Here is a 27,383-nt window from a genome sequence, read left to right on the forward strand (position 1 = left end):
CACAGAGACCTGCAGAAGCCACCCGCCCACCTGTGGTACAGAGAAAGGGAGTCTCCTGAGACAGTTACACAAATATCACAGTCACAAAACAGATCCTCAAGCATGATATCACTACTAAAAACCTATCTCCTCCGTCCCACATGGCAACAGCCCTTTGCAGGGACCCCCAACCCAACACCCTTCCTTCCTTCTTCTAAACTACCACCTTTTTACACCAACCCTCACTTCCTCACTGTCCAGTGTGGACACACGCCCCTCCCTCCACCTTCCAACCCTCCTCCTCCTAAGTAATTACAATAATCACTCAAGTGAAGCTAATACTTACTTCATTAAGGCAAAGGAAAAAAGACAGAGAGGGAAAAAATCTGGAGAAGAACAAGGAGGAAACCACTCCAAAGTAATATCTCAAACCAGTGGATTACTGTCACCATAAGAGCTTCATTTTTGAGTGTTAACTGAGGGATACAGGCAGCAGTTGAAGGGACTCAGTTCTTTCTTTCTTTCTTTCTTTCTTGGCATCTGAAAATTAAAACCTCTTCACAAATCTAAAATCCACACATGTGCACAAGTGCAGAAAACTTTGAAATCTACAAAGCAGTTTCCCTTCGCAGGCAGAAGACAGCGGCCACAGTGAGTGAGGATTACGAGGAGATTCTGTATTGATGTTATTAGAGGCGGAAAAAAGCACTACCAAGCAAAGGAAGGTGCCTAAAAGTTTGTCATGTCAGGCACCAGACTCCCTCAGAACTTAAGAGCCTGAAATACAGGCAGACACAAAAGAGATCATTCTCACACTACTGCACCAGTACACACCGAGAGGTCAGCTTCACGCTGTGCGTTTTTGCTGCACGGTAGCATTGCCGGGCTGTGATTGTGGAGGTGCAGCGGCAGCACATTACAGTAGATGCACAGAAATACAGTAGAAAAAAGCCCGGAGTTGATTCCCTTCCAACTGCTCCTGACCGCAGTGCGCTGTGTTTACACAGCGCGAAAAGGAGATAAAGTTGCATCGCATTGAGCCCCAAAACTGGCAACCCAAAACACCCCAAATAATCTGTCTAGACAAACGCACTGCACCTTAGATGGTGCTGTTTTTAGGAAGAAAAAAAAATCATAATAAAAACGTGGGCTTCATGGCAACAGTTGGAGATTCGGACGCTCCGGGGTTTGGGATGTTTTCTGCCTCTGCTTGCTTCGTTCGTGTGTTAAAATCCAGCCGCCTCACAGCGCTGGAAGCAGTATTGCCGAGAAATAACGAGCGCACATTTACCTTATTATTACGGTGATGGTGCTGATGATCACGGGCAATGCGTCCTGCGCTTTTCCTCCCCGCTCTCCGTCCTTCTCTGACGACTGGAGCCAGTATCCGTTTCTGCCTCTCTCTCTCTCTCTCTCTCTGCTTTCTCCGTTATCTCACGTTTGTTTTTGAATTTGAGTTATAAATTATTCCACATCCTCATCAATTTCTGATGATCTCTCTCGCAGTTCCTCTCGTGTCCTCTATGGCTTTTTTTCCTCCTAAAAATGTTTGGACTATAAGGCAAATCAAGCCATATGATCCTGTCATTCAGTTTTTCACACAGAAGAACTGGCTCTCCGCGCAACTCCCTCCCTGGGCTTTGTAACACGAAACCAGGGGAAGACGAGGAGGAGGAGAAAATGAGGAGGAGAGGGAAAAAAGCAAAGAAAGAAACGAGAGCGTGGATTGAATCCACTATCTGGGACCAGCTAAAAGGATCTACCCGCCTCCCTGTCTCAGAAGTTTCGGCAGTCCGTACCAAGCAGATATATCAGTGTGGTCGTCGCGCTGCGTCTCTGTGCCAGTCTCCAATGGAAATGATGTATATGGGAGTGTGTGTGAGTGGTGCGTGGCGCTGCGGCGTGTGTGCGCCCCCAGCCTACTTCTGCAGTACGCATCACAGCAGGGACCTGAGAGGATTTAAAAAAAAAAAAAAAAAAAAAACCCGAGAAGCACACAAACAGGTCTCCGCCCATTAGCCCCTCATAACAAGGGTCCCGACACAGCAGAGGACCCCCAGGCAGTCATTAGATTTCCTGACCAGTCACTATAGAACATGCACGTTTCTTTTCTTTCTTTCTTTCTTTCTTTCTTTCTTTCTTTCTTTCTTTCTTTCTTTATATAAGTGCGCCCCAACCTGAGGTCAGAGTCCCTTTATACCTCCTACCCCATACATCCGAGACCCAGGACTTGGGTGGTGCTACGCCACTGACCACCAAGCTTAGCATAAGAAGTGGGATCCAAATATGATAGCAGTGATATCAACACTGATCTTGGAATCGGACTGGTACTAGCGCGATAGGACACTTTGTTCAGTATGTAGCCCACTCTTTTGTGTTAATTATTACTTTCTGGGAATGAAAAAATACATCTCAATCATAAAGAATGAAAAATGTCTGAACCTTTTTGTGTCGACTGTCACATCTACTTTATTTAAAGCGAACAGCTCAAATCAAAACAACCCAAAGTACTTTAGAAACATTCCAGGTCTCAAAAAAATCCCACTTTCAAAACATGAAAAGCTGAAAGGTTTGTTTTGTTGTGTTAACTAAGTATTGTGGAAAGTAAAAATCACAGTTATTTAGTGGTCATTAAAATTTTTTTCAGAATTTGCAAATTGATGATGATTCCTAAGCATGACATCACTGCTCTCCCCCACATAAGCTGCTTTTATAGGTTAAAGTATTGGTGCCGGTGTTGATACTGATGTCGGCATACCGGCCCTGTATTTACATGGTATTGGATCTACACCAAAATTTGCAGTATTGCACAGCACTGATTAACATCTCTTAAGCAGATGTTAATGCGGCATTATAATTAGTATTTTCTTTAATAAAGTTACTAAACTTGTTGTCAGATGAAGTCTGTAACAAATGTTTATTTTTTTGTATTCATTCTCTAATTGTCTCATGAAAATAAAGAAACATTAATCTTTTCTAAGATTTTGTAGTCTGCATCTCCTCTGCACATTTTAATGATGCGCTTATTGATTGCTCTCAAAACTCAAAATGCTGCTCATCCCGTTATAGTAAATGCTCGGCCTCAGCAGAAGGAGACAGATATATTAAGTATGATGTTAAGTGGTGTAAGTGTTGGGTTCTTTTACTAGTAAACACAACATTATTCCCTCCGGTATGAGTCCTTCGTCATTCATGCTTAGCTAGTTTGAAAGCCAACCACTGTCCATCCATCAATCCATTTTCTTTCACTTACCCAGTTTAGGGTCACTGGGGGCTGGAACCTATCCCAGGTGCCATTGGGTGAGATGTGGGATATACCTCGGACAGATCTCCAGTCTGTCACAGGGCTAACACAGAGAGACAGACAACTATTCACACTCACATTCACACCTATGAGCAATGTGGGTTTAGGTTGGTAGTCCATTTGGTGGACTGCTAATGTCACAAGTCCATTGCTGTCCTGTGACGTACTAGTAAATCTGGTGTCACTGTGGTGATTATCACAGCGAGACTAGCGACCACACACTCTCACATCCACACCTATGAGCAATTTGCAATCAACAGGTGTTCTAAAGCGGCGTCCACACAGTAGCTGAGCAACTTCAAACAACAAAGCCAAATAACCACTAGGCGATGTGAAGCAAACAGGTCCCAGGATAAACTTTTCTCAACTCTGAAGCGAGCGATTGAAGTAACTACAAATAAAAGTGAATAATACTGTTGATTGACATGTGGCAATGTAGAAAATACATAAGAGGGTTACCTAGGCAACCAGAGCCTTGAATGTTCTGACAGCCAGCTGTCAGCTAGAAAGCAATATATGATGAGCAAATCTCTTCATGTGTGGATGCCCTTTAACAAGCATGTCCTTTCAATCTGGGTGAAAGACAGAGTTATAGAAGAAACCCACGGGAGAACAATCAAAGCTCTACTCAGAAAGCTGACCATGAGTTGCATGTGCCATATGTGGGGCAAAAGTGCTAGCCACGGTCCACCATACAGCTCTTGAAAAACAAAAACACTTTGAATCACTTTAATCAAAGCAGCAGTCTCTGCTGTGTGAGTGGCGCTCCCAAAACAGAATCCTACATTTTTCATAATGAAAATCTGGAGCCATGTCTTTCAAATACAAAGGAGGTTCTATCAAATAGTATCTGTTGATGTAATTGGTGCTTTTAGGGTAGAAATAATCCTTAATTTCTAAACGGAAACATACACTTAGGCTGAAAAATGGGCCAGATTTTTTGCAACAATACTGAAGTAATCATCATGCTTTTGTTCTCACAGGTCTTACAATCAAGATCAGCTATGGGAAACAGGATTTATGAGAATGGGCAGAGGTGGAAGTTAGCAGTGAGCACACTAGAAAGCTGACATCTAAAAATGATGTGATGTTCTGGCTGAAGCATTTCTATCCATCTATTCTCTTCTGCTTATCCCTGTCAGGGTTATGGGTGGGCTGGAGCCTATCCCAGCTATCTTAGGGCGACAGGTGATGGGTCGCCAGTCTGTCGCAGGGCTAACACATACAGACAGACAACCATTCACATTCACATTCACACCTATGGGCAATTTAGAGTTACCAATTAACCTAAAACCACTAACTTCATGTCTTTGGACTGTAGGAGGAAGCCAAAGTACCCGGAGAGAACCCACGCAAACACGGGGAGAACATACAAACTAACCACTGTGCTAGAAGTATTTCTAAAAAAAACAAAAAATTACACTTCGGCTGTGATTTCAGACATAAAGATAAAAAGCTATATGATAGTAGGTTTTGGAGGGATGGTGACGTTAGGCTAGTTGAAGTACTTTATGCGACGTTTCAGCTAGCTACACAGGTATTATAGCTTTAGGCTAATATGAAGACAGCACAGGTGACATTCAACAAATTGAATTCTTGTCTTTGACAGTACAGTGAGTTTTTGGGACACGTCTCATCATACGGTAGAAAGATGACACTTTTTGATTTATTTTAGTTTTTCAGGCTTTTTAAAGAAATGACAGCTATCACTAAGCAGTTAAGATTCTGCTGAGAGTCTGCAAAAGTTGCAGTGCTGCTAGCGTCAGGATGTGTAGCTTGAGCCATGGGGGCTGTCATTAGTGACATCTGCCCACATCTACTGCCGGTGCTGAGCACTCTTCCCTTGTTTGATGCTTGAATGCATATCTCAGGAGTACGATGACTGACAAAGGACTGAGAGGACTTGCACTCATGTACGTCTGTCATCATACTGGAGCCGAAGCTGGGGCCATTTTGTTTGACAAAAGGGGGAATGCAGAGTTACCTTCAGGTTGGGAGGAAAACTATTTCTTGATATTTTCCCATCAGTTTTTTTGGGTTATGTATTGTAGGAGGCTGGTTTGGTTTTTGCTGTAGCATCTATTTGACCATGTCTTTGTGCAAGTTTTTATGACATTTCTGTTCATAAATGTGAGACTGCAGATGAATTGCACATTTTCCTGAGCTGTATCCAATATGTGATGTTGTGGACTTGGTTGGCTTTGGTCTGTTGTGTTGGCTGCTACTCTAATTAGATTTTTAGGGTCTGTTGTATTGGTAAGATTAGTGAAATTTAAAAGCATTAATCACTGTACTATGAATTTAAGAATAGAATAGAATTAATAAAAAGCTGTACAAAAGGAGAATGACAATTAAATAGTTTTTAAAGCTTTTTTTTTTTTAGGACTGAAGCCTAATCCAAAAACAAGAAATACAACACAGCAGCACATTGAAAAATAAGAGCCTCTGCCAACGCAGGACCCGGAAACAGTGTTGATCATCACTTAACAAGCGAACTGATAAGAAGAAATTACTCTGAATGAGTCAAAGCCATTGGGAAATACTGCTACAAATATTTCATCTAGTTGAGCATGCTGACATTTCCTTTCTTCCTGTCCTAGCATCTTTTTTTTTTATAATCGCTGTTTTCGGATAAAGGCTTTACCCTTCTGTTGCATTCATTGTATTTTTAAAACAGACTGATGGATTTTAGCATGTTGATTAATATAATTACTATGAAATAACTTACCTGCTTGTTTGTTTTTGCAATGATGAACAATGAACTTGCTTGAACTTGTTGCCTCTGAAAAGACTGCTTTGAAGTTGCAAGTTCCAAGCACCTGCGATGCGTCAAGATGAAGATAAGACAGTGAGTCTGCAATCGGTCTGCAACTGAGTGAGGTCAAACTGACAATTACGTGGAACCTGTTGGTAATAATACAGCTATTAACTGCGGTAAATCAGTGAAAAGTGCCAATCTCTTGGCGCCTATTGCAAATTTATTGATAGAACTTCCCATTTTTGCAGACTGAACTGAATGCGTAAAACGAGCAGCACCTAGATCAGTTGTGATGCAGAGCACGCAAACAGCAGTAAGCGTGCAGAATCACAGCCAATGAGACCTGTGTCCTGCAGGTCCCCTTTGTGCCTAAATCCAGATGTTCTGATGCAAATACACGTAGGCTGCTAATTTCAGCCACTCTTTTTAAGATGTAAAATATCTGATATTAGAAAAATGATCCTGAGCAGCATGAACAAACACACAAGACTCTGGACAATAATCTAAAAAAAGACTTAAAAGGAGATTAAAAGGCGAATATTAGAACGATAATCTCGGTGGATTAGCAGAGAAAGTATTGCATATTATTTTTTATCTCTGTGTTTTTCCTTCCTGTTCAAGACACCACGGGTCCTTTTGACCCCAGCATAAATAAGTAAACAAAGACTAGGCTGCTAGAAAACCATCTTTCCTTTACTAAAGGAATATATTTGCCTTACTGTAAATGCGAACCTCTCGGCCCTGCCTGATGCTAAACCCTCTGCAACTTCTACAGATGGTTCCACGTCCTGCACCGTTTTAGCTAAAATCCTCACGCAGACAGATTACCAAATAAACGGCTGAATTATAGTGCTCGTAATCTCAAACACACATCAGGTTGCAGACGATCTGGCACACATTTGTTTGGCTTGAGAGTTAATGAGTTTGGATTTAGGACACTAATTTGGAGTCAGACTCTCGTACGGCAAGTGTGTTAAAAACAGCACGCTGATGAAAAGGAGAAGTAGCACGGCCTCGGGCCACATCAAGAGACTCTTGGAAAAGAAAAAAAAAATGTGGGTTTTGTGCAAGGAAGTTGTTCTTGGGATGGCGAGCGTGGCCTTCGAGGAATTTAAATGAAAAGAGAAGACACTCGCAAACAAGCAATCCCAAGCAGACCTTGACCTTCCACTGTATTTGTAACGCCTCCGCCAGTCAATAACACTTCAAAATGAAAAACAGGACTGTGATGAAAATGAATTTGCACGGATTATTTGGACCCAAAGTTGGATTAAATAGACTTCAGATGTATTATGTGAAGAGGCAGTCAAGTGTGAAGTTCCCTGCGCTGACCTCGAGTTCAATTTGTTGCCGGTGTTCTCTCCACTCTCTGGGAGTTTCAGTATAGTGAACAACTTCATGTGAGTTTTTACTTGTTCTCTTATTCAATTTCCTATATGCTGAGCCAGTTTTATGACCCTCCGGGCCTGCAAAAGCCATTCATATCTTACTTTAGAAGCCAATGCTTCTGCTCTGACAATGCTGAAGAATTTCTGCTACGCTTAAAATCTTTAAATGTGTCAAAGCAGCAGCTCCGGCTTTAGTGTTTGATCATATATTACTGTTATATTCATTCTCTAGCTTTAGTTTTTGCACTTACATGGTCAGATATAGGTGTTTGAGCTGTCTGTCACGGGAGCACATTCAGAGCCTATCTGGCTCTCTCTTTCTTGCTTTCATTCTTTCTTTTTCTCCAACCTTTAAAAATGTATCACGTTTCAAGCTAAACTGTGCCGGAGTTTAATTCACACCTCCACCCCAATGGGAGCCTTTTATTCCCTCTTTTTTTTGTTCGAACACCTGTGGTGGGCGTGAAGGAGCACTCAATTTGGCTGCGTTTCTGTTTATCAATGTACAGCCGTCAACATAGTGAAAGCGAAAACTTTCTCGCGTACGCCAATGCCATCGCTTTGAGCATACGGCCCCGAGAGTGTGAAAGCATAAATTACAAGCTAATGGCTGACAGAGCGGCAAAGAAAGATAGCGGCTGATAGCGAGTCAGGAGCTCTCGCTTACTCTGATTTTCACAGCATCTGATAAACAATAACAAGGATGTGCAAGTAACTGCCGCACTGCAGTAGCATGTGTTTTTTTTTCTTCTTCAGAGAAATTAATATGAGATGATAAAAAGATGCAGATTTGTACTATCATTCAGAATAGCTTCAATAGCTCATCTCAGCCATAAAAGTCCTGAAATAAATCAAAGGTTTGTTAAATGTGTGCGCCTCACACTCCAGAGAGTTAACCCTCTATATGGATGACTGAGTACTGCAGACTACAGACCAGTACAGTGTTTAAGACTACAGGGCTGTGGGCCAGACATGATTATTTACAGCACAAGGGGATATCGAAGCTTTATGTTTTTTTCCCCCCATCTTCCACAACACAGTGGCTTCCATTTAGAAAATAAATCCTGAGGTCACTGCTTAGTGGAGAAGAGGGCTAATGTAGGACTTTCTCCTTTCAAAGTAAAAAAAGTGTCCTTTAAGACAGTGGTCCCCAACCCTTTTGCGCCACGGACCGGTTTATGTCCAACAATATTTTCATGGACTGGCCTTTAAAGTGTCGCGGATAAATACAACAAAATAAAACCAGTACCAAAAAAAAAGAAGATTTATTCGTAACAAACGGGAAAAGATCCAGGGAAACCGAGTTAACAATAAAAACAATGAAAAATATTAACAAAAACAGATAAAAACCCTGAAAACCATAAATTTCACACCTGAGCCTCAACTCTTGGGGCCCGGTACCAAATGACTCACGGACTGGTACCGATCCGTGGCCCGGGGGTTGGGGATCGCTGCTTTAAGTGATGGCTTGTACAATAGAAGTTGTGGTGAAAAGGCGAAAACTTCTAGAACAAAATTCTTCTTGTCAGTCAGAGTTTCTGGGCTACGTTGAATTTTTCACTGGATAATATTACTACAGGCACGTCAACTGGAATTTTATTTGGTGGACCTCTACTCGGGCAGCATTTTGGCGTATTGCTTGCAGGCTTGAATTGTATAAGGGACAGAAAAATTGGAAGTAATGCTTCTTAATCAGAGTACAGGATCAAGTCAGTTAAACCTGTGGGATAGTGATCTGGTCGGTTAAGTAGCAGAGGGGGTTGTTAATCAGTTTCAGCTGCTTTGGTGTTAATGAAATTAACAACAGGTGCACTGGAGAGGCAACACTTAAACAAACCCCGAAACAGGAATGGTTTTACAGGTGGAGTTTTGCATTTGACCAGTGTCAGTGTCACTACTGGTAGCATGACGTGATACCTGGACCCTACAGAGGTTGCACAGGTACTCCAACTCCTCAAGGATGGAACATCAAAATGCACTATTGCCAGGTTTGCTGTGTCTCCCAGCACAGTTTCAGGAGACAGGCAGTCAGTGTAGGAGAGCTGTTGAGGACAATAGAACAAAATGACTGGGTTTGCATCAGAAGTTAGTGAGGGTGGTTTCCATCTACGCAGCTATCCTCGGAAAACCCCCAGAAACTATTCTAATGATTGTGAAACAACAATCAGACTGAGGTGTCAAAAATCCCCATTAATGGTCCAGGGGAGGCCGTCAAATGTTGCCTTTATGGGGGAAAGATAATAAAACAGCACCGATATCATAACAACAGTGTGGATCAGTCAGGAAATGAGAAAAAATCTGCCCAAAAAGATAAAAAAACAGTCTGGCCAGTGGATTCCTGTTGTTTGCTTTGCACAGGAGTACAAATTATAGCTTTCACACTAACCCAGCCGAACCAAATAGATTAAGTGTTAAAGCACCCAAAGGTCCTCTGGAAATTACAGGGGGACTCTTGATACTTTTCTAGGATGTTGTGGTCTCGCTGGGGCAGCACCATTTCAGCAACAGTCAGAACTGTTACAGCTCCATAAAAGAGAGGTAACGGATAAATTCAGTGATGGCCCTCATGAGCAACTCCTCCTACCACCTACATCCATAACCTGAAAGCTTCAGGCAGCTCCTTCTGTGGCTTCTCATACTTCTCATACTTCAAGATTTGCTACTGCACATCGGTGTCTTATCCCGACACTCGCTCCCGTTACCTTTCTAATTTACTCTGTACATTTTTAATGCAGCGTCATTGTGTTTTGCCTTTCTTCATCTGGTTACGCTTTACAATTTCTTTGTTACTTATCATTAAATTGATCCTTTTGTGCAACTTTTCATGCTTACCTGAAGAACTGATTCAAAAGAAAGACATGGAATATCTACACTTGACACTCAGACGTGAACCGAAAGGAGAGTGTAGCTTAATCCGCACAGGACGGTGTGTATGGGCCTGGCTCGGGAAATCCAGCTCTTCATATAGTAAACGTAGGAGGGATTAACTCTAGTGATTCACAATTCAGGTCAATCTTTCCCCGGCAACAACAGAGAAGAGATTTTGCTGGTATTGATGGAAACTAAACCCTAAAGAGCTTCGAGGCAGGGCCGAAAGAACAAGAAAAAAAAAGCTTCCTTTTATATTGTAAACCGATGGATTCAAAATGCTAAATCACTGTTGCTCCACTTCTAAACCTTACACGTCCTAGCGCTGTTGGTACAGAGGTAATATGAGTGACAAGCAAGCAACAGGAACACTGTCTGGCAAAAGTAGAAAGCGGGTCCCGGCAGTGAGAAAGTGGGGTAAAGTCTCATTACGAGGCAGAGCACAGGTCAGGTCCCACGAGCCTCTGCTCTCTTTTTTTCCTCTCTTTGCTCTGCTTGGACTTTTTCATCACAGTAAGACGTTAGGTTTACTTTGGCTTAAATTTAGAGCTGGGAAACAGTAATTTTGAGCAGCTACCTCAATTACCTCGAGTAACCTTTTGGCCTCACGAGTACGAGCTTTTCTGCAGGACAGAGGTAGTTGCAACTTTTCGGTGTCCTCTCTCTCTCTCGCTTGCAAATAGACGCCAAAAGACGCAAGGTGCAGCTTTCGAACCCCACTGTGGGCTTGTTCAAGTCTCGGTACTTTATACTTCAAACGAAATGATCGATACTGACCTCAGATTAGGATTAGGATGTTAGACTATCAGGTAGATCATAAAGAGATTGAAATGAAAAGTAATGAATGGGTTTAACACCGGGCGGTGGCGGCTTGATTCTAAACGGCAGAGAGCCAGAGTTGTCATAATCAATCTAAAGATCTTTTCGCAACGTTAGCTTTTTGACAGAAAACCGCTTTCAGCCGCTGCTGATCTGTCACATTTCATCTCATTGCAATTTCATGGGTAAACATTTGTGGAACCAAGTGGAGAAATCTCCCGTCTTCATCTGAAATGAACGGCCCCAAATGTTTCATTGCCTTTGGTAGTCGCCCGGTGGTTAATATCTATTGAGATGAGTGTATTAAAGCATGCCCTATATGATGAGAAGCTCCCTCCTTTCCCCCCTGACGGAATAAGGAAATTACAGCTCAACATAACATCATTTCATTCAACTTGTATATTCATTAAGTGGAGATACGAAGCGACAAGCGAGGTTTTAATCTCGGCATTTTTAGAATGGAAAGAAAAAATTGGCCCACGAATTGCTTTTCATTAGCTTATAAACGTGCATCGCCTTTTTTGATCTAACCTCGAGTCGCAACCGTGGCATTTGATTAGAAAAGAACTGGGCTCTGTTTTCCTTAAAGAAAAGTTGTTCAGTTCAGGAGTGGGTTTTTCTCCACACAAGAAAGGAGCTTAATTTTCTTTAAAGTCGGGGGGGTGATAGATCAGCTCGATGGCAGAGATAAACCACTGGTTCAGCCCTGAGTTTCTTTCACTTAATTTCGCAAAGTCTCCAAGCCTATAAATCAGCGCTGGATCTCAGCTTAATTCAGATATCTGCATAGATCGCCTCACTGCTTTTCTTTCTCTCTTTATGGGATTTATCATCTTAAGTAGAAAGGAATAGTTTTCAGGAGGTTATTAAATTTCTTCAGTCCCTAAATGAGCGCGTGCTGCATGTCAGTGCAGATGGGTGGTGAAAAAAACTGCTGAGCGAGGCAGAACCGAGTCACTTGGGACCCTCGTATCTTTCCGCTTTATCTTCTGCTACGCCCCTGGCCCCCAAGCTGGCCTTCTGTAGCAACTGAGTGCCTTCAGTTTTCACAAACTCTGCCACGCTGTTTGCCTCAAAGTCTGCCTCATGAGTCTTTTTTCGGCAGCTCTCCATATGCAAAAACACTGGCAAACACGAGAGAAGTATCGCACGGGCAGCTTACCTCCTACACTGTTCTGTTCCGAAAGATGCAGAAAAATACATTCACAGCTACACCTGAGTTCTGATACCCTCATTTTGGATGCCAGAAGTTCAGCCAGTGTCTGGCTGAAAACAATTCTTGGTTTAATAAAATGCAGCACTTCTTTAAAAGGCCATTTTCCGCCTCAGGCTTGTTTGTGGTTGGCTATGAATGCACATTATTTGCGTGCACTTTTTTTTTCCCGCCTGGAGAAAGCTGCCATGAATGTTGACAACAGCCAACTCTACCAGATCCTACACTGACCATGTGTTTCTGTAGCTTTTCATCCACAGCTGGATTCAGTTCACATTACTCAGACTTTAACGAGGCTAACTCTGTGTTCCAAAACAACTCGATAAATCTAAGCAGGGTTTGAGTGAAAAGTATTCAGTATTCTGTCAAAAAACCCCTCTGATGTCTGAATGTGGTATTGGTGTGGAAATACACCGTCTGGATATCCCAAATTTTTGTTACTACCGTATGTTTGCTACCAGGCAAAAAGTCTAAAGTCTAGACATCAACCAAGTCTGTAGACTTTTGTGACTCACAGGCATCTATGGAAAGCTTCACAGCAATCCAACCAATAATTCTTAACTGTCACCTGCACAGGAAAAACACGGTAGGTTAACCGACAGACACAACAACCGATAATCCCGGAGCAGCACTGCTAACATGGCCGACGATAAGTAAATGCTACACGTGTGTTGAATGAAACGCAAAACGTCTCACAGATGGAGCCGTGTTGTATTTTTCCCGCTGATGAGAGTGGATTGGTGATGGCATCTGTGCACAAGAAAACGGGCAAAGAGGATTACGATCCTACCACCCTGCGTAAATCAGGCTTGTTTTTGTGTGTCGCTTTCCTTTTCAGTGTCATCTAATGCAATCATCCTTCAATCAGTGTTCAACGGTGAAAATCTAATCACGCTGGTTTAAGGTTTCAGAAAGCCATCTGCTTTAATCCAATTCTTGACAAATATCTCTGTCACGGCGCTCCCTCTGCCACAATAACTACTACCCATTTCAGTGGGCTAATTTTACGGGTTCATCTCATTAGGGAGGAGACAGATGTGAAGGGTTGACAGTGTTTGAATTTCAGAGACAGCCGGTTATACCTCCCACACCCTTGCCCATCCCAACGGGGGAATATTCCACCGCTGCGGCCACGGCTGGCTCTTCGGGCATCTGGACAACGACGGGCAGACGCTGAACTCCTTCTGCCTGCCAAGGGCCCCTGCCTTACTCCATATTTCGCGTTCCCCGGAGCCTGGGCGTCGGAATGCCTTTCCGAGCATCTTAAAGGGCAGCTCACTCAGCCGTGAAAAACAGTCGAAATACTTACACTTGCCATAAATACCCATAAGCCAGGCAATCTTTCATGCTTTATAATGTTGTCCTCGTGAAACACAGCAACACTGAAGGCCTCTGATAGGGAAAACAAAAGGCAAATGACGGACCGTGCCCTTTTCTAATCTATCAATTTCTTCTAGAGCCTTTTGTCCTTCGAGCTGTGTGCAGCATGCGGGCCCCGCTGCTCCCAGCTGTGATTGTGCTGCCCTGAAAATGCCTGGGACACTGTCCGAACTTGCTCGGCCGCATTTATTCGATGACCTTTCAGCCGATGCCACCTCGACTGAGACGTTCCCACAGATCATCCTGACATATCTGCTTCCCTGTTACAAAAAAGGATTTGTCAAGTTAGTGGAAATCTCTATTAGACAGTCCTGTAAAACAAAAAAAGTGGTGTTTACAGGCAGCTGTGGCATTTACACGGGGGCCATAGGATCGCTTAGCGATATTTAGCATTTCCTGGCACTCTGTAAAGCTACTGGAGTGTCTCCATCCTGCTGGGTAAGTGAGTGGACTGGTACCATTAGCAGATAGACTGTGGGCACTGGCTACAAACTTAAGACCCATTGTTAGAGGAGCAGTTTAAATACCAGCATGTTGTTAATACCCCCACATGCTGATTCACACATACTGCCTCCTCACATACACAAGAGAACACGCACACGTCAACACTCCTACCTTTGTGCCTTTTTTCCCAAGGAATCACCACTGTAGTTTCCAATAGCCCCTCTGTCTCACTGTGTGTGCGAGAGAGGGAAAGAGAGTGTATGTGTAGCAGTCAATACAGTATAAAACAGTTCTTCTCTTGTAAGAGAGGTGAATTGTGCTGTACAACCACTTAACCCTCACCCCCCCCTATGCCAGCCTCCCATGGCAGTCCCAATAAAACCTGGATTATTTTTGTAACTCAACGTATGGCTGCTGACTTTACAAGCTCCCCTCCAGCTCCTGTGTGAGAGACTGGAGGCAGCATATCCAAAACCATCAATGAAGGTCTATTCAGCTGGGAGGAAAAATAAACACCCTTACCGATCCTTTTTCTTTTGCTTTGCTTCAGTCTGGTAATATAAAGGGCACCATTAAAGCTACAGTTCCCCAACCAAGCCCGGTGGCTTTCCTGTCCTGTCTGCCATCGCCAGCTTTATCTGTAAATGTTTTTACAGTATGAAAGCCCCTTCCTGGGGCAGAAAATTTGGAATCTTGAGAAACTACAAGGAGTTACGTGAGAAAGATCATCTTTTGACATTAGAAAATACAACAATTAACTGTGATAAACTGCCAAAAGTTGCAATTCTCTTGCCAGACAGCAGGTCTGTGGTGACTCGTTCGGATCTTCAAAGCAACTTTAGTGCGTTAAAAATAAAATGGCAGTCTATCAGTCTGTGACTGAATGGGGCCTGGATGGCAATTAAATGCAAGCTGTTTGTGATAATAACTGTGATAAATCTGCAAAACGCTCAAATCTGTTGCCATCTGCAAACACATTTACATACACAGAAATTCAGAGTAAAATTCACATTAACCAGTTGTATTCAAAGTCCAGCCAAAACTTCACTGATTTGAAAAACAAAGTTCTCCACTTGGTTTGTCACAATGACAGACACGCTTGGTAACCTTCCTTTTATATAGAAATATCACCAGAACACAATAAGTTGGTACCCAGCTCAATAAGGAGAGATTATTAGAAGGAACTGAACATGATTTATTTATATACAGAATTCAGTTTGAGGTATTTTTGCGGTTAGACTCCGATGGCCCATCAAAGCAGAACGGAATCCCAGCGGAGATCGGGATAAGTGCAGGACCCCCCAGAGTCTAAATGCTGCTGGTGAAGATGAAGATGGAGACTTTAATAGAGCCCGAGTGGCGAGGGAGAGGCTGTGATGGGGAGGAGGTGGGGGAATGACAGATCAGCGGTGAGTACTCGGTTGTACGTGAAGGCTGATTGGACTGAAGAAGGCAGGCAGAAAGATGACTGGACTAGACTAGTGATGTCACAATCAGCGTGGGAAAGTGGAAGTGACGTAAAGCACAGATTAGCTGCCAAACCTGGGAAGCAGACATATGTGTACCACAGATCTCCCTCGCTGAACTTACCCATAAGCTTCATTTGAGTTCACTACGGTAACAAGATGCATCAGATTGATTGTCTGTGTTTTTAAAGTAGATGGAAATGATTTGCAAGCTTTCACAAGAGGCAACCAATTAGACTGGTTGTCTCTCACCAGGTAACCAGTGGAATTGCCTCGTGATCAAAGGTAGTTGCCCAGTTGGTCAATCAGGGTACCTTCATTGCACCTACTTGCAAATGGTCCCTGAGTGCAAAAAAAAAGTCAGTGCAATAATCACAGCGAGATTGCCAAACAGCCCAAAGTGTTATTTTTACACTAGCTGGCCGCTTTCTTCTGCTCAATGAAAATTAAATTTAAGATTTGACTAAACAAATCACTGCAGGCAGCTCTGCATGTAAACTGATAAAATGTGCTTGTGTACACTCATCAGGAATAACATTATGACCGTGACATGTGAAGTGAGGAACACTGATTATCTCTTTATCATAGCACCTGCTAGTAGGTGCGATAAATTAGGGAGCAAGTCCTGCGAGGGTCCTGCTCAGTATCTTAGCTGTTCCTAGGACTGCGCTCTTCTGGACAGAGATCTCCGATGTTGTTCCCGGGATCTGCAGGAGCCACTCGCCTAGCTTGGGAGTCACCACACCTAGTGCTCCGATTACCACTGGGACCACTGGTACCTTCACCCTCCACATCTTCTCCAGCTCTTCTCTGAGCCCTTGGTATTTCTCAAGCTTCTCGTGTTGCTTCTTCCTGATGTTGTTGTCATTTGGCATCGCTACATCTATCACTACGGCCGTCTTCTTCTGTTTGTCTGCCACCACTATGTTCGGTTGTTTAGCCACCACCAATTTGTCCGTCTGTATCTGGAAGTCCCACAGGATCTTAGCTTCTGTATATGTGTATTCTGCATCTTTACACAGCCTGCACCTGGGGTCTTGCCTGGCGTGATAGACCCCAGCCTCTATGGATCTTGTACTTAGAGCTTGTTCTTGTGCTGTCATGATTAGTGCCTCTGTGCTGTCTTTCAGTCCAGCTTTGTCCAGCCACTGGTAGGATTTCTTGGTGTGCGGTGCTTGTTAGAACTGTACAAACTGTCTGCATTTGTACTTTGAGTCCATCTATCCGCTCACATATAATGTATGCATTGCTGCACCTATTTACTAATTTCCTATCAACATACTGTATAAAGAAGTGAGAGGTGGTTCAAGACTTTTGCACAGCACTGTGTTTTTCACTTGTTAAGGTGTTGTACAAAGTGCGAGTGCATATTTTAAAGCTTTTCTAAATTAAGACCTGGCTCCAAAGAAAATGTTATTGAAGTCTGGCATAAGACCCCTCCCCCTTCCCCAGACCAATTACTTCTATACCGTCCCTAATTTTCAACATATTACAAAAACACTGGTTGTCCACTCTGGTTAGTCTCCTTGACCGCTGACAATAGATTCTCTTAAATTATGGGGTCGTTTAGCAGAGATAAGGAACAAGCCACTGCCAAAGAGGGATATGATTAATAAGCTAGGTAATGTAATTCACAAATACTTGGACTCCTTTCTCAAAGAATACATTAATTTGCTTATTACCTGCTCGGGAAAGTATTTTTTACAGCACTATATTACCTTGCTGTCATAACTATAAAATTGTCACTTGCATCCTCTTATCCTTTAAAATTGGGACTGAAATTAATTTCCCTTCCTCTCTGAGCTGCTTGATAAAATCAAAGTCGAGAGAATATCTGCTCGAGGCAAAGCCAACTTTTCAGCAATTTCTCATCAGAGCTCGACGAGATGTGCGAGGAGGACGATGACTAATTCTATGAAAATTAATCAGGGCAACTGCATGGGGGTGGAGTGCATGGGCTGGGGGTGGGGGTGTATTTCCTGGATAATTCAACTTTTAATCTTGTATTTAGAAGTGGCGATAACAAAAGTAACGACTTATTTCTGTGATTGGAAACTGTAATGTAGCATTACTTAAATTGAAATCATAATTTGTTGCGCTCCATTGTTGGGCTACACTGTGGGGGGAAAAAAAGCGGAGACCGAGTCGGGGTAGGATGGGTGGGTGCTTCAGGGGGCTGCTGCATCAGCATGTGTGCAGTAATGTGATAGCAAGGTCTGGCCACACAAAGAAAACACAGCCAGTTCGCTAACAAGCAAGTCAGCCTGTGACGGGGGCACATGGGGGGTGGTACATGGTGCAATGGCGTGGCGGTGGGCGGGTGGTCTGGACAGCATGGCTTCAATAACTTTTTCTGCTTTCAAGTAGTCCTGAAATAGTCCTGAAATAGTCGATTTCTAAAGTACATTAAATATAAAAGTGTGACAGTGAGGGAGAAATAAAGTCAGGAAGCTTTGCCAACACCTGCTGCCAAAAGAAGCCTTTTCCCCACTTTTTAATCTCTTTTAGTGCCATATGTGTCTACTTTTTATTTTACAGTAGTTGTCATGTTACCATTTTATTACTCATGAACTGTATTTTTCATGGATCCTCTGTGCCCTGAAAGCTCAGCATATCTCTTTGCTGTTTGATTTCTATCATGAAAAAGCTTACTTTGGCTCCAATCTTTTTTCTTTTTTTTTTTGCCAACCAGAGAAATGTCATTTCTTTTGTACTATAAGTCATATTTATGACTGGAAGGAAGGTTTTATGTGGAGCACTTGAAGGTAGAGCTCCGCTTCTTAAAGTCAAACCTGGCTCACTTTCAGCAGCATTGCATGCATAGTTCTGGAAGTAACAGTTGGTTAGTGGGTGACAACGCACCACCAGGGTTTAATGTTGCCTTCATTTGCTCAGCAGGATAGCACATGAAGCACTGGAGGCTTTTGCTTGTTGGGGTCAACTTACAGGTAAGTTATTTACTTTTGCGGCTATGTGGTAAATACTCCACAATGCAAAGGAGAAAAACTGTCACCAAACCAAATGTAGCTTCTGAATGAAGCCTGGGCTACTTTAAAACAGCACTTGAGCTGGACCCAAAGCTTCAAGACCATCAGACTGGATGAAAGTGAATGTGCAGGCCATGGAAGTGTATGCTAGTGGAGCCAAAGCTCGTGACATGTCAGATGGCAGAGGCTACTTTGTGGCGCAATGAATGCACATGTGCCTTAAAAGGTTTTGCTTGCTTCTTTATGTGGCTTGCCAAAAAGTCACATCATACCTCTAAAACAAACTCAGGGCCCTACTTACCATCGGAAATAGGAAAGTAGATCCTATAGCACAAGACACTTTAACACCCTACCCACGCAATGTACACAAGTTGTAAATTTCCAGATTGTTTTATTTTATTTCATCTTTATTTATATAATGTATATAACTCACCGACTTGCTGCACATAATATCCTGTTTGTATATACTCATTCACTGTATATAAAGTTCTGTCTGTCTTTTTTGCACAGTCGAATAGCGTATCAGGTCACATTTCACTGCATGTTATATCTGTATAACCATGCACGTGACAAATAAAGAGTCTTGAATCTTGAATCTAGTTATCCTAGGATGGGTAAGCAGGGCCCAGTTGCACACAGTGCAAACACTTCCTTGTATCCACACAAGTACAGAAGAGTTAACTTAAATCTATCACATTTCATCAAGCAAGAACAGAAACAGGGTTGGCAGGGAGCTGCTAGTGGATACATGAACGACAGTGTAAGAGAGGCAGCAGCAAAATAAAGGAAATCGCACAGGATTTTGTATGTCAAACATATGGTAATTAATTGATGTAGGCACAGTGGGCTTATTGTAGTTTCTGGAGTGGCTGCTAATCAGTGACCACAGCCACCCCTATGCATCATAGTCTTACATGGAGTTTGAAGTTCCTGCTCTTTAAACATTTAAACAAAATGAACAGAGACAAGTTCTGTTAGCAAAATGTGTCCACAGCATGCTGTTGAAATGTGGAAGAATTGCTAACCATAAACATCTTTATATGGTGATGCATTTTACCTGAAGGTAAATTTTGATACTTTGTGCTACACTTTATAATCCCATTTTGAATCTGCTTTATGTTTTCTAATTACATTTACCGCTCTTTAATGGCAATATGTTAGTCTGAATGTTCAGCTGCTATAACGTTTACAATATTTTGAATTGTTCCAGTGTTTAAATCAAATGCCTGTATTTATGTTTTAGTACTTGAGAATGGCACTGACTAGAGGCTCCAGCTGTAGGCCTGTGGGGGTGGAGTGGGTGGTCAGGCAGGACAGATGTGTTTAAGCTGGAAAAGAAAGCAGAGGGGGAGGGGAGGCGCTTTCATCAAAACACTTCCTGGTTCTGAACTTATATCCCCCCTCCGTCACTCCCTAGGGTGGTATCCGCTAACTGGGCTCGTTTTTTACCACGTGATGGGCACGCATTGTGCTGGTGCTTCAAAAAGCAGGCTGCTACTGTGGCTAAGAGAGTGGAGAATTTAATAACCAACACATATGGGACCAATTGGGTCACTGTGTGACATAACGGCTCCATGTGACTTTTTTCACTCCCTTATACACAACTTATACTGTTTACACACAAGCACACATGTTCAAACACACACACACACACACACACACACACACACACACACACACACACACACACTGCTGTGGTGTCAGACCGACTGGTGAGATCAGGTGGTGATGAGAACAGGACATGAGACTCTCCACTGGTGACCTGGATATGAATACACACATGTACCTCAGCTACCACACACATAGATACACACACATGTACCACACACACACTGGGCACTGTGTTGCACTGTTCAGATTCTGTTTTGACTGCGACAATAAACTCACACTGCACAGATGCACGCACACACCCGTGTGTTGTGTTTGCATTTGCCCTGATCCTGTTGGGTAGAAGAGGGAGGGGAAAAGAAAAAACCTTTTGAAATCTGAAACTCTTCTCCATCAGCACCCCCTGTGCTCCCCTCCACCAGGATGGGAGCAGAGCAGCAGGAGAAGGAGAACACGGGGCTCTGTTGTCTCAGCCGGAGCTCTTCGGATATATTTTGAACCCCTTCTCCCAACGGATGCAGCAACATAGAAGCCTTGTTGTACTGAGCAGCATGTGAACGCACTGCTGACTTGATTGTGGCGAGCAATGTGACTCCTTACTGTAACAAGGTCGACCTGTGCGTGCGTTTGAGATTCATGTGATGTGTCTCAACGTGGGCAGGAAAAGATTTATTCGAAGCTTCAAACTAGGGCCTTAATACTAATACTTAATATTAATAGAGCGTTGACAGGTACAAATCGAAACAAATGAAGCTTCTCAAACAGTCAGGGTATGTTTACATTGGTCATTAGCCTGCTTTGACAGAGGTTTAGCCACTAGCTAGACATCTCAAGGTGATGTTAGCAATAACACACTTGGAGATTAGTACTAGCAGTTGGTAGTAAGCCAGTCATTCCCGTCCAAGTATCAACAGCAAGAAAACTAGACCTACATATTGATCTTGTCCACCTTGTAAAGCTCTCTCCACTAATTAAAAGCCGGTCTGATATTCCACTTCTATCAGGCCTGGTTTGCTCACTCACCCCCTCTGATTTTCCAGCTTCTACTCCGACTGCCCTCCTGGGTTTTTCAAGTCCTCCTATCCATCTGTGTCAATAATTTAAAAGCATAGGCAATAAACAGACTGGTACTTGTTTAGTGCTTTTCTACTCAACTATGCACCCAAGGCCCTTTTTACTATAAGCTTCATTCTGCCAGTCACACAAGCACTTTTTGCTGAAGATTCTCGCACATGTTCAGATGGAGACATCGGACCAACTCAGGCCTCACTGTTGGTAGACGACCAGCTCTACCTCCTGAGCCACAGCCACCCATAAGACATAGATGTAGCTTCTGAGTCTGAAAGGGAAGCCACTGGATAATTGGATTCTTTTTAAGGCCAGCAGGGGGTTACTTCTAGGAAGGCGGCCCTCAGCTCCCTAGATCTGTGACCTCAGTAAAACTTTCCTGATAACATTAGGAGCTAGTTTTCTACTTTCCCATAATGCTAAATCCATCCATACATCAGAAGTCTTGACTCATCCCTCATTTCTTGGTATTTTTCTTCAGGGAGCCAGACTTTCTTGTAATTTTTAAAGTGGTCTTGAGCAATAGTTCTTCAGGGTTCCTGAAGGTCAGAGGAACATTTTATGTTTGTTAAGCCACTTAACATTGACCTATCATTCAAGCATAAAAAAGTCTGCAAAGTGGAATGAACCAGTGTTGTGTCTACAAATAACACAATGTAGCAAAAAACAAGCAAAAAACTCATTTTAAATTGTATCTTTGGGCACTTAGTTACTAGCATCATTTATTTCTATTTCTTTATTGAATCTACAAAAATAAAATGCCAAAGACAACTCAGTTTGACAGGCATGAAATAGCATTTTTGTGCTAACAAGGTGATTCCCAAAGACCTATTATCTCAGCATACTGTGCGTCTGACCTCCAAAAATGAACAAAACTGGACATGTGGAGGACAAAAGAAGACGCGGCAGGCCTAAAAAACTCTCCCCAGCAGATGAAAAATGTCTGTGAGAAATAGGGTTAGGTTCTGTTCCCTCAGCTGATCAATCCACAGCTTGCCGAAGCCACTCAGACCATCAGGGTGGCTTTCAAGAACAGGTTGGGTTAGCACAGAATGGATACAGGGAGAAAAGGCTGAGGTTTGCCACATTACACAAGAACTGACTGAAAATCAGTGGCAACAGGTCTCATGGAGCGATGAATCAGAATTTGAAATTTTTAGTTCAAAGCACCATTGGCGTATACAGAGGGGATTAAGACAGAGGTACAGTGAGTGTCTGCAGCCGTCTGTAATACACTGTAGAGGTTTGGGCCTGCATTTTAGGCAGTGGTGTTGGGGATGTTGTCAAAGTTGATGAAATTAGGAACGCAGAAAAGTACTGTCAGATTTCGATCCAACATGCAGCACCATCTGGGAAGCATATGATTGGCAGCGGCTACATTTTTCAGTATGACAATGATCCAAAAACACACTGCCAATGCAGGAAACGGATACCTGGATAGAAAAACACACAGACTGGCCTCCCCAGAGCCTGAACCTCAACATTATCGAAGCAGTGTGGGATCATCTGGACGGAGAAGTGAACAAAAGGCAGAAACATCCAAAGAGGAGCTTTGGAGAACTATTCCCGAAGACTAGTAAAAGAAATTACAAGAAAGATTGCCTAGGAGAGATGAGGCTGTGCTGAAGAATAAAAGTACTGACTCTGAGGCTAGTTAGACAAACTCTGATTTGTGTGCATGTTTCAATAAATCACTACACGTACCTGCCATTTTCTTAGGAAAATAGAAAAGGAACACAATCCAATATCCAATTCTTATATTAGCACACGTTAAACTACCTCCAGAAAATGACTCTGCAATCAGAAGTTTTCGGGTATGGCTAAGCATTGGGATGCCATAATTGCTTAGGCAAAAAACTGTGGAGGAAAAATACACAAAAGGAAAAACAGAGAGGAAAAAGCGCAGTAGGAATAGATGTAGCTGTACATGTTGATGTAAGTTGACTAATCCAATGTAATCTCCGTGCAGCCACCGTCATAGAATCTGAAATTATGTTGGCAGGATGGGTACTGTGTTTGGCAGTGACTGAGTAGACAATACAACATCAATCTGCCCATAAATACATAAATTATATCAATACAGAACAGGATGAGTGAATGAAGCGAAGCACAGCGAGCATTCAATCTGAGTTTAGGAATCTGCTGAAGTACCGATGAAGTAGACTGCGTAGACTGATGAAAGTTGAGTCAAACCTGAGAACAAGCTGAATCTGATGAGCAGAGGCTGAAATTTCCCAGAGTAGTGAATGGGTATCATGTAGACACTGACGCTGCTTTTTACTGGAGCAATACCAACATCACATCAACAAACTCACACCTCTTGATTTGAAATGAATTCCTTTATTAGTCGGACTTGGTGTTATCATGGCTGCGTGTGTCCAACTCACCATCACATGACTTTAGCTTAAATATTCATAGTTAACAATCTCTGTGCGTACGCATTAAACACTCACATCCTGCATGTCTGTGTGTGTGCATCTCTACCACGACCTAATTTTGCGAATATCTTCAATATGTTTCCCACACCGTGAACATTTGTCACATCTGGAGGCCCTCGGGGTCCTTCTGGAGCTGTGGAGATCTACTTAATGCACAGCAGCTAGTGGAATCCCACTCTGCTCTGGAAGTGAGCGGGCATAAACAGGAACCCCTGGGAGCTGGTAATATGTTAAATGATCTGACTCCGGTCCTGCTCAACCTTATCCAGCCAAGGCAATAAGAGATATGAGATGTGTGTGCTCGCACATCTCTGCCACAAGAGCTGTGTATGTGTGGGTATTATGAGCACCGCCTTGAGATGAAAGACACTAAACCAAGAGAGAGAAGAAAATGGTACTGAGGAAAAAGGATGCAAATTACCGAGACAGGACTGGATGAAATCGAGCGGAATTGGTTCCTTTGGAGGGGCGCGTGTGGCACGGCCACCTTTGTGCGAACGGTTCAAAGGCGACTGATGTGTCCCCGCTGGCTGTAATGCAACCATATACACAAAAAGCACAGTGTTATCCACCTATATGCACGCAGATAACACGAAAGGTGTGGTTCACATAACACAGGTTCAGAGAGCAAGTGACAGCTGCCAGTGAGAACACGTCAGACTGAGACTTATCATCGGCTTGTCCTCCACCTGCTCTGGCACACTGGAGGGAACAGAGGGAGATAGAAAGAGCATGGGAGATATTGAGAGGATGTGAGAACAGAGGATTTAAAAAAGAGTGAGCAGGAAATAGAATAAAATAGACACGTGTGAAGGGGAGTGGGGCGAAAGGGAACAGGGGACCCAGAGAGGGAGAAAAACAGATAAGTAGTGCATAGAGGGGTGGAAAGCGAATGAGAAAGGTGCTGTATCTTAGGAAAGGGAGAGCGCTAGACGAGGAGACAGAGCAGGAATGAAGCTCAAGAGGCAGAGAAAGAGAAAAAGGTCAAATGAACAAGAACGATAGCAACGGTGTGAGAGATAGACAGCAAGAGGAGGGTGGGTGGCGGGGAGACAGAGAAGTGGATGTCTCAGGCCATTTCCTGTGATGATAGCCAGAGGCTTATTTTTCGCCTCTCTCAAATCCACCCCCCCCCCTTCACCCAACTCCACCACCCTCCCAACTAACTGCTCCTCTGCCACCCGAACCAATCAAAACCGCACTCGCTCACAAGCTGGCATACAATTTGATTGCGAAGCGTTAACCTCTGTCTGGCTACTGTAAAACGCAAAGCAATAATGAAGTCCGGGAGCAACACATGTTTCCCAGCCTATTCAGATTTGCTCAACAAGTGACTGCTCGAAAATAATTACATCTCATTTTATTCATTGTCAGTGAATTACCTGCTTGAGTGCTCGCATACAATGGCACCCTGAGATGTGGATACATGGGCGGTGCTGGAGCTGTGGGTTGCAGAGTGTGTGTGTGAGCCACTGTATGTTCATGCGAATGACTGCATATACATGTTTAACTTGTTTCATTTGTCTCTTTCAGAACATGCCTGTGTGTGATTAGGACTCTCAGCATGCTTCTATAAATAACGACACTTGGGCTGTTCTGTGCCATAATTAAGGTACATTATTGTTTTCTCTGTATTTTCTGTTTAAAATACAAGCTTTATCACCCCATTACAAATCAGTAGCTTAGCATTTGTGACAATATACCGTATTTTCTGCACTATAAGGCGCACTTAAAATCCTTTAATTTTCTCAAAAATCGACAGTGTGCCTTATAATTCGGTGCGCCTTATGTATGAATTCTGGTTGTGCTTACTGACCTCGAACCGATTTTATGTGGTACACGGCTCTCAAAAATTGGTCAAAAAGTTTTTTAGTACGACTTTGCTAAGCTACAAAGCCGCACCGCTTGATGGATTGTCGGAGCATTACGGCTACCGGAGTAATCTGGGTCCAAAACTCCTTGCGCTTCTGGTCCCAAAGTCAAACGAACACTGCTGCATCATCTTTAATAAAATGATCAGCGTCGCTGCTTTACCAGGTGTAACAATGAAGTTTAACATCCAGGCATCCATGAAAACAGAATTTATTAAGTGTAATGGAGTTAGAAGTTAGCAGGAAGTTAGCTCGCTAGTTTCCATCTAAACATGATATAGCATGTTCTGACTGAGAGATTTCTGAAAAAACAAAATAAAACGTACAGCTCTGCTATCACTTCCAACATAAATGAAGAGAGAAAACTAAACAGCAGTGATGTTTTTAGGGTTACTGAAGTTGGACTAGCTGGTATATAATGATGTGCTACGTGATCACTAGCGACACAGCTATGTTAGCATAACATAAACACAGTGAAGCTGGAGGATGAACGCTAAATTTTTTCCACTTGATAAAAGTTAACGTGAGGGTTCCCAATGGTTAGGGACAAATACAATCGCATGGCAGGATGCTGTAAACGGACTGAGATAATCCATCCACAATACCAGGTTAGTCATTGATATACTGCAACAACATGGGAATAGAGCAGCTGCGAGAGAATTCAACATTAATGAATCAATGATACGGAAGTGAAGAAAGCAAGAAGAATGAGCTGAGTAAAGTTTGACTATCTGACTGTTTTGTTTCGCTTAACGCGCTTTATAATCCGGTTCCCTTATGGTCCGAAAAATATGGTAGTGAGGACAATTAGCATGACCTCCTGAGATCTTCCCACTGAGCTTTTTTTGGGATTTCCTTCCTCTTTAGAGGTAATACAGCCCACCCAAACAGATGCGATATCAATGGAAAGCCCAGGATGTCCTCTATTTAGTACATCAAGACTGTAATGGACAACAAATGGACATCACAGAGGACATACATGAATAGGCTGGTTCTCTTGAAGATATAGTCTGGAAACATCTTTTGTTTCTTTTAATTCATACATGAAACTTTCAGCCATGAGTTGGAGTGAAGGTGGAGGAGTGACTGTAGATGCATGGATATAAAGCTAGCTCTAACTTTTATTTATTGGAGTATTTATTTAATTTACTAATTTTGGCACTTTTGGTCTTCCATAAAATGCTGCCCAAAGAACTACACAGGCTAAAAGGCACAGCTGGTTCTCACATTTGAGAGCCAGCTGTGTTTCAGAAAGATCACACAGTGCAAGCCTTTAGTTGTCTGATTTCCTATTTATATCTTTATATGTATGCATGTGCTCACACGTGTACTAACCTTTTCTTCTCATGTGCCTGCACGAACCTTGTGTTTTCCAGTTGGCTGTTTGTCCAGACTGCTGGAGGGTAGATGACCAGGGAGGTGGAAGATGTAGCTGTAAATATTTAATATCATCCATGCGCTTTTGTTGCCCCGCATTAGACCCAGGCAGAAATGAACACCTTGACTGTTATGACCAGGCAGTGTCGCACAGCATTTAGCCGGCAAACCGACAGAGAGACAGGAAGGTACAGGGGAGAATACATCTGGAAAATTGGTCTTCCTCTCTCTTTGGATTTATTTTGTATGTGAGGCAGAAGTATTGGTTCGATAAAGTGTGCAATAAAGTGAAAGAAGTGTGGGCAGTAAGTAAACTCAAGCTGTTCCAAAGTCCCTGATAACTGACTGGAGAGACTTCTTTAGATACAAGCGAGCAAAAAAAAAAATGACAGTATTCAGACATATGAAAGGTTGG

The 27,383-nt window shown here is 42.9% G+C and overlaps 1 protein-coding gene and 1 long non-coding RNA gene across 2 annotated transcripts in view; both read right to left on the minus strand.

Moving 5' to 3' along the window:
- Positions 1-1,906, minus strand: part of sema4c (sema domain, immunoglobulin domain (Ig), transmembrane domain (TM) and short cytoplasmic domain, (semaphorin) 4C) — a 104,162-nt gene extending 102,256 nt beyond the window's left edge. The window contains 1 exon segment of the mRNA XM_005472982.4: positions 1,271-1,906. The gene's annotated coding sequence lies outside the window, so the exon portion shown is untranslated.
- An 11,659-nt stretch (positions 1,907-13,565) lies between these two features.
- LOC112841797 (uncharacterized) overlaps positions 13,566-27,383 on the minus strand; it is a 69,045-nt gene continuing 55,227 nt past the window's right edge. The window contains exons 2-3 of the long non-coding RNA XR_003213172.1: positions 14,325-14,383; positions 13,566-13,969 (exon numbers count right to left, since the gene is read on the minus strand). This is a non-coding gene — a long non-coding RNA (uncharacterized LOC112841797). The remainder of the gene's footprint in view (positions 13,970-14,324; positions 14,384-27,383) is intronic.

The sequence above is a fragment of the Oreochromis niloticus genome, linkage group LG12, assembly GCF_001858045.2.
Source record: "Oreochromis niloticus isolate F11D_XX linkage group LG12, O_niloticus_UMD_NMBU, whole genome shotgun sequence".
Classification (NCBI taxonomy): domain Eukaryota; kingdom Metazoa; phylum Chordata; class Actinopteri; order Cichliformes; family Cichlidae; genus Oreochromis; species Oreochromis niloticus.